The sequence below is a fragment of the Pezoporus wallicus genome, unplaced genomic scaffold (assembly GCF_028554395.1).
Source record: "Pezoporus wallicus isolate ANWC-B61680 ecotype Strahan unplaced genomic scaffold, APGP_CSIRO_Pwel_v1 contig_8042, whole genome shotgun sequence".
In the NCBI taxonomy this organism is placed as follows: Eukaryota; Metazoa; Chordata; class Aves; order Psittaciformes; family Psittacidae; genus Pezoporus; species Pezoporus wallicus.
Genome location: NW_026639380.1, coordinates 1,548,491 through 1,556,596, shown reverse-complemented (window position 1 = coordinate 1,556,596; position 8,106 = coordinate 1,548,491). Strand labels below are relative to the sequence as shown.

At 36.6% G+C, this 8,106-nt stretch overlaps 1 long non-coding RNA gene across 1 annotated transcript; it reads left to right on the top strand.

Moving 5' to 3' along the window:
* Positions 1-595: 595 nt before the first annotated feature.
* On the top strand, positions 596-4,742 carry LOC130602024 (uncharacterized). Its single transcript, XR_008972799.1, has 3 exons — positions 596-710; positions 945-1,061; positions 4,649-4,742. It is a non-coding gene; the product is annotated as an uncharacterized LOC130602024 (long non-coding RNA).
* The last annotated feature ends 3,364 nt before the right edge of the window (positions 4,743-8,106 follow it).

Genomic DNA, 8,106 nt, shown 5'->3' with positions numbered 1-8,106 from the left:
TCAGCCTATAGGTGTTAAATGGCATAAGATTATATAAAATAGTATAAAATATCCTTCAGTGAAAATATAAAGTAAGTAAAACTTTGCAAATGTAAGAAACCATTATAGGCAGTTTACATTTGACTTCACTTTAGTAATGGTAATAGGAGATTGCATGGTATGGAAACATCAAACATAATATATTTCAGAAGTAAGAAATGAACCAGAATAGTGTTGTGGTTTAAGCCTAGCTGGCAACTAAGTACCACACAGCTACTCTCACTCACTCCCCCATCCCTGGGGGGATGAGGAGGAGAATTGGAAAAAAAGTTAAAACCTGTGGGTTGAGATAAGAACAGTTTAATAACTGAAATAAAGTGAAATTTAATAACAATATAACAGTAACAACAACAATAATAAAATGGGGGGTGGGGGAGCGCAGGGGGTGAGAGGGAGAGAGAGGAGTCAAACAAACCACAAAACTCTAAATCCAGGTGATGCACAATACAATTGATCACTACCCGCTGACCAATGCCCAGCCCATTCCTGAGCAGTGATTGACCTCCCCTATCTAGCTAACTCCCCCCAGTTTAAATACTGAACATGATGTTCTATGGTACGGAATACCTCTTTGGCCAGTTGAGGTCAGCTGTCCTGGCTGCGCTCCCTCCAGACTTCTTGCATCCCTCCTCACTGGCAGAGCATGTGGGACTGAAAAGTCCTTGATCAGGGTAAGTGCTACTTAGCAAGAACTAAACCATTGGTGTGTTATCAACATTTTTCATAGACTAAAGCCAAAACACAGCACTGTACCAGCTACTATGAGGAAAAGTATCCCAGCTGAAAACAGGACAGAGAGGAGCCACAAAGGTAGTTTAAGGATCTTATCTGTATATACATATGGTTATCTGTTTTATATTAAAGATAGGGATTTATTTACTCTAAAAGGATTAATTTTACGTTAGTAGCAACAAAAGGTTTATTCCAGTAATGGTGTCTGTCTGGCCTTGAAGCTGTATTGAAATGAATGTTTTCCATCTGCACCTACCCCCAAACCTTTGAAATCTAGCCTTTGAACTTAGGTAAGGTTTTCTTCCTTCATGTTAGTAATTTTTATATATATATACTTTGGAGAACAATTCTACTTTTAAATGTAAAAGTTTTTTACTTTCTTTTTTCTTTCTCATCTGTGAGTTGCATACTTGTAAATTGTCTATATCATGTTTTCCCTTGTTATGCTCTTTATTTACTATATTATATTTTTAAGTCATGTAATAATGTTGTCGTGTATTCAGCTGATGTTCAGCACTACCCATCGCATTATAAAAGCAGAGGTTTCTCTGCCTTTACTGGGAAAATATTCTTGGTTTTTGCTCTTGACTTGTATCCAAGGACCCAGTAGAAACCATAGTACATGAATTAAGCATTTTAAAATGGGTCAAAGAGTGTATAACATGGAACAAATAGCGTATTATAAAGCGGTTCTTTACTTTTTTCAGAAATGCTACTTTACAGTCTCTTACTGAAATTAAGGAGATACATCAGTAGTGATAGACTGAATCTTAGGATTAAGCTCTGTACTTAGATCAGAAATAAAAGCTCAGAAATGTAGTTGTGCTGGTCTTCAATTTTTTTAACTCTATAGTATTCCAGAATGGATGAATGTATGGATAGATAGACAGACAGATGTAGGAAAGGCCAAACCAAAACAATTAACCTCAAAGTCCCCTTGAGTCTGTCTTTAAAAAATACCTTTTTTTTTCATTATCTGTATATTCCAAGGAACTGTTACAAGTTCAAGAGCTGGTGTGGCCAAGCATTCACATGTTGTCTCTCAGTACTGCAGTGCTGGGATCAGGGAGGTGATGCTGGAGCACATTTGTTGGCTAGCAAGCAGTCAAACAAGTTCAGAGATTTCATGGCAGCATTGAAGATTCTTGGGCAGTCATTACATGACTACCTGTAAATAGGTACTAAGAAAGTCTTCAAACAACCCTTTCCATGGACATTAGTTTACAACTCATAAGGAAAGCATCCAATGTTGAAATGAGGTGTTCAGTTCTACTAACAAGCTAAAAAGTATTAGAAAGGACTACTTTTGAAAGTTCAGTATCATCCATTTCAGAGCTAGACTCCTCATGTTGAAAAATTCTTATGTTTTCAAATAACTTGAGTATCCAATTGCACTTATGTCTTTCTTTTCTCTTTTAAATAATGCCTTTAGCTAAAAAGTCTATTTTTTTTCTATCATCTAAATAATTACTTAAATACTATGCATCATCATAACTGCAATATTAACATTGATATTAATATTAATAAGTTTAATCTAAACTATGCCAAGCCTTAATCTATTGTACATAGAAATGTCAAGTAATATTGTAATGTTCTGAAACAGTCAGGGTCATTCAGAAAAGGCTTAACTGAAAGACTAGTAATCTTTCTAAATATCTTTTAAAGAATTCATGATTCATTTTGTTTATTTATCACAGAATATGAGACTCTTGAACTATTTGTCATGCAGGGGTTTTCAAGGAGCAACTTGGGGAAGAAACATACTCTTTCAATTAGCAAAGATTATTGGTGGCGTCACAGGTGCTTGACAGGGCTTGCACCCTTTCAATAATTGCTTTAAATGTTTATTATACAGTAATGAAAGGTAACATTGGATGACAAATAAAGAAAAAATACTTAAGAAGCTATCCACACAAATCCATGCTATTTTAATTACTGTAATTGCTCTAGGTCAGTTAATTTCTATGGTTTACATATACATTTACAGCTGTTAAAGACTGATCCTTTTCTCCACTGATTTCATTTTTTTCTCCACTGCTTTGTGCTTTCTCCTGTTTCTGTTTTCCCAAGTGCAAAATACTACTTTAGAAAAGCAACAATTTGCAACCATCTTCCTGTACATGACGACACAAGGCATGCAGGAATCAAGCACACTATCTTCTGGGATTTTCTCTGTATGAGAAAGGTGTAATTGTGTAGTTGTGGCCATGAAATAAGAGTTTGTCTAGGCTGGAGCCAGTAGAAGCAATAACAAGCACAATAAGACAAGCAGAATTACTTTAGAGCTCTTATAAATTACTGCCCATGTTTTATTTATGTACCAAGGTTGTAAAAGAAGAGTAAAATAAGGAACTCTCTTATCTGTCTTCTCTTCCTCAAAAACTAACATCAGCCTCAGTGAAGCCTGGAAAATATTAAGTGAGCCACAGTTCTGGCTCAGTCAAAGCTGCTTGAAAACTGCAGGTGTCTTCAGGAGGGATGTGTGAGCAACTAGCACAAAAAAAACCAGTCCTTTGTTAATAAAATAAAGCTAACACACTGCCATGTGAGCTTCCGGGAAGCTGAAAACTAAAATAACCAAGCACTTAACTTTGAAGGGGAACAAACGCTTGATGAAACCGAGGAGTTAGTAACATTTAATTTGCTTTGTCAGGAAGTGAGGGGATAGGAAAGGCATTTCAGAGAGACTCTTTGGAGGTCCTGTGAATTATGTGTTTGGAAAAGCTAATTCTGTTCGCCAGCCTTCAGTATTTCCTTCTTGCTTACTCTATGACTATGACATCTTAACTTTGATGGGAAAACGTGTTTCTTGACAAACATTTTTTGCCGAAGGTGATTGAATTTCTTGAAATATCCCCTGAAAATATGGGATGCATACGGGAATGGGGATGATGCGAAATGCAGATGAAGGATTCCTTTTGGATTCTGTAACTTTAAAAGCTCTCAGTATTTTTTTACTTAAAATTTTTGGTGCTTCAGTATCTGTTTCCAATGAAAAAAAAAACCCAAAACAAAACCACAAACAAACAAAAAAACACTCACCCCTCCCCTCTTCCCCCCCCACCTGAAGCCGAAACAAACAAAAAAAACCCCACCCAACCAGAAAAAGAACAACGGAAAGAATCCTTTTTATGAACATTTTGTGCAAGAAAACCAGCACACCATTATGCCAAACCCAACAGAGAAGTCAAGAGACTAACTCAAGGTCATGTGGCAAGTCGAGGGTAGAAAAGGAAATAAAATTCCTACCTATTAGTCTATTCCTTTACATATGAGCTTTTGATTTCCAGGTACTTTGACATCTTTCTTTCTGTCTATGTGTCATTCTTTAACTTCAAATCCTGTTCTGAATCCATCAAACACACTCTGTTCCCAGTTTTTTGTTAATTCACGTAATTTATCTTCACCATTTGCCAAAGGCTATAGTACAATTTTCATTGTAAGTGCCTCTTCTGGTGACTCTGACTTCGTTGAAGAAATTCTGGGAAATGCTGCCTTGTATCTTTTGCTGTATCCTGTATTCAATCATATTAAAATCATACAATCATTTATTCCTCTCAATATATTTAAGATGCTCTTCAGGATCTGCATTCTGTGTTAGTACTGGAATACACAAAAGGTTGCTTGTTTTACTGAGGATAGGGAAGCTATACTGGAAGATGTTATTTTATGAAATCAGAGCATGACAAAATAAACTTCCTTGTAATATTGCTATTGTGGAAGAATCTAATTCATTGTAAATATCAAGTGCATCTGAGTATTTGAGATCACAAAACCCTGCATATCTCTCTGGTTATATAATTCTTAATGTACACTACAAGCCATTTATCATTAATGACTGGTCTTTTTTATTAATAAGTTGTATCGGTCTTAACAGAGGTCTTTATATCTGGAGTGAGAGCAATGAGTCCTGGGAATTTGAACACGATAGTCTCCTGTGGCAGCAAGCAATTAGTATTTTGACATTTGTGGGAAGACAGCTGTCAATATCACTCACCTGATATTGCTAAGGCAGCCATAATACAATAAAGCAATAAAGAAGAAGGAAAAGAAAGTTGTTATTGTTTGATTTACTTACCAAAGAGCAAAGGAATCTAAAAGGAAGGGGGCAAAATGCTTACTCACAATTAGTACAGCAGGCAACATAAATAGTACCATGCCAAAGTAAGTCCCTGCAGAGGCACATGCATTCTGTCAGATCCAATTCAAAGCCAGGACCCAAGTCTAACATATTAGGCAAAGATTAGGAGTCCTAACCACTTATTTGACTTGCCTATGTTAGAATAGAGATCAAGGAGGAGCAGGAAAAAAACTAAGTTATGATGAAAAAAATACCTGGGCATGAAGGAGAGGAGGGAAAAGGAAGTTGCATACAGAAAAAGTGAGACTCTCCTCCCAAACCCCAACTAATATGCCTCACTAGGATAACACAAAAGCTTTCGAAAGTGTATTAGCTTCATTTTAAAAACAAACAAAAAAAGCAGGAATCTTCCTGGTCTAACAAAAAATTCACAAACAGGTTGTCATAGTCAATCAGGCCATTGTCCATCTGAAGAATACATTGTTCTTTTGAAGAATACTTCTTCCAAAGAAAAGTGCCAATAGTAGCTATAAATCTCAAATTACAGCTGGAAATGTTACTGGGATTTCAGCTCTTTTTATGTTTTGTCCAGAGACTGAAGCAGTTCCTTTTTTTATGAAGTGTGGGAAATAAATAGCTTACAGCCTGATGCTGAAGAATTGGGACGATACTTAAGTTTTCTCCCTGGTTTGGCTCAGAAAAATTAAGGATTTAATCCTAGCTCTCCTGCTCTTCCCAAAGAAGCATGTTACAGCTTTCTGTTTCTTTTGTGCTTTGTTTTTTTGCTTTGATTTTTTTTTCTGCTGCAGAATAGGTATACTCTTGGAAGTTCAAAAGCTTTTAAAGCTCTAGGTCTTCCAGATACACAGCACCCAAGAGAAACACCAGTTGCTGAATTTTCCCTTTAAAGCTGTATGATTTGCTAACAGTAGGTAAAAATTGAATGAAAAGGAAATCTATCAGGGACTGGATCAATAAACTGCTTTTCATACTGAGGGTAACTTAATTCATGCTTATAGAGTGTCTTTGCTCAGACTGAGTGTCTGTTGCACATACAGACACAGCTGAACAGATGGTGTTTGTTGCACAAATTGTGCTGGGGAGCACAGTAGGTATATACAGTAGTTCTCTTACCAGGTGCGCACACAGACACACATGCTCACAAGAACACATGTATATTGTATACATTATATGCAGACCATATATAAAATTATAGTATAACAGTGCTGGAACTGTATTTTAGCAACACTGCACTTAATAGAGCATATAGGGAAATTGTCACAGTCTTACAGAGTTTTCTGAAATACAGTTTCTGGGATGGTAGCATGGGGAAAGCCAAGCCACTGTCCAGGATGGATGCACCACCCAGTTTGACCATTTTATCACAAGTGAAAAAAAATGTTAGTTTCAACCAGTGACTATTTTGTATCCTTCCTATTCCAGCAAAGCTTCTAAAAATTGCTGGGTAGTAAGAAGTCAGCTCCTTACTTCTTCATTACTTTTTTCACCTGAAGAAAAAAACCCAAAGAATAGGAAACAAAAAGCAATTTTTCCTTGGGAGCTGAGAGGCCTTGCAACACTGGCTGGGAATCTCTGGATGATACTTGGTCATGACAATTTATGCTGCTTACTCTGTATTGCAAAAGTACAGGTCAAAAGCTATCATGCAAAAGCTGAAGTTCAAGCCAGGCAGCCGCATCACAAAATTACACGGTTATTTGTCTGGCTTAGACCTGGAATCAGTCCCTTTGCTTGGTGATTAAGCCATGTATTCAGAAAGAGTAAGTAGGTGGTTGTAAGGGAATTTATCAGCCCAAGCTGACTGCCTTGTTTCAGACAGGCACCTATTGATTCCTTATAAGCAAATTTAGTGATCTAAGACACTGTATTGGAAGCCCTGAGGTTATGCATCTTTTGAGTCTCTCACCCAGTCCATCGAGTTGGGTAAGCCTGTACCTTGCTTCTTAACTCTGTTCAATCTTGTTTTCCACAGCACAATCTAGTTGGCAGTAAAATCTCATATGCAGATAGCATTTCAAATGCAATTTGAATTAAAAAAAAAGAAAAAGAAAAAGTGAGTGCACATGCAGCAGTCTGTCACCCACTACCATACTCATAACATTTGTTTGGTTATACTCCTTCACCCATCAAAATGCCTTGAGAACATGTGTTTGTTCAAGATGCTGGAACTAAGTTCAGTAAATATCCATCTGCATATTAGTCATAAGAGCATTTTGATGCAATTAAAGAAGGCTCAACTAATAAAATAATCAGTTTTCACATATATCTGTGGTCTAGGTTATCTCCTTATGCATGATAAGGTTCAGGAAAGAAATCTAGTCAAACCATAGACTGTGTGAATACTGTATATTATCAGAAATTGTGATAGAGCAGTAGTAGACATGAGACAAGAGGTGTGCAGGCTTTGCACGGAATGGAAGAAATCTCTTTTGCCTCTGTAAAGCTACAGCCAGCTGAATATAACAAAAGCATTTCTAAGGAGTAATTTTCATAACAGTAAGCAGAAGAGGAAGTCCACCATACTGTAAAACTCACAATGACAAAATCAGAAGGCTGACGCTACAGCATGCTGAGTGCCCAACTACATTTTGGTAGGAGAGCACAGGTCTGTGGCTGTCCCTGTGCAGGATGGACTCTGGATCTGCACCAGCGGAAGGACAGCAGGATGGAGCTGTTAAGCAAAGGCTGTGTATTTTTAACCAATATTCTTGTCAGTTAGACAAATTATCATATCTGTCTGCTGTCACTGGTTCCCTGCTTATTTCATATATAGGAGTATTTATATTTCTTTAAGAATTTTATAAATCTCCAAACTTCCCATAGTCAAATTTAGTTTTATTCATAATTCAATTATTTGATAATTAATAAAGCAATAATCAGTAATTTAGAAATCACTTTATTTTTTAGCAATAGTACTGTTCCTATTGCCATAAAACCAGATGAATTTTTTATAAATGTAAGTCTGAAGGCCTTTAATACCTGTTTATGGATACAAATAACTTTGTAGTTACTACTAATATTGTTAGCAATTGCATCAGAGAAGCAGCCCACATATTTCAGTAATGAGTTGAGGTGTACTATTTGCCAGAGATGTTTTCCTTTGGTGAAGACCTGCTAACTTACCTAAATGATAAGCAGAAATTATACAACCTTTGCTTAGACCTATCAGCTTTCTAAGGGGACTATTAAAAGCTAATTACTCAGAAGACTGATGATAGCATGATAGAAATAGT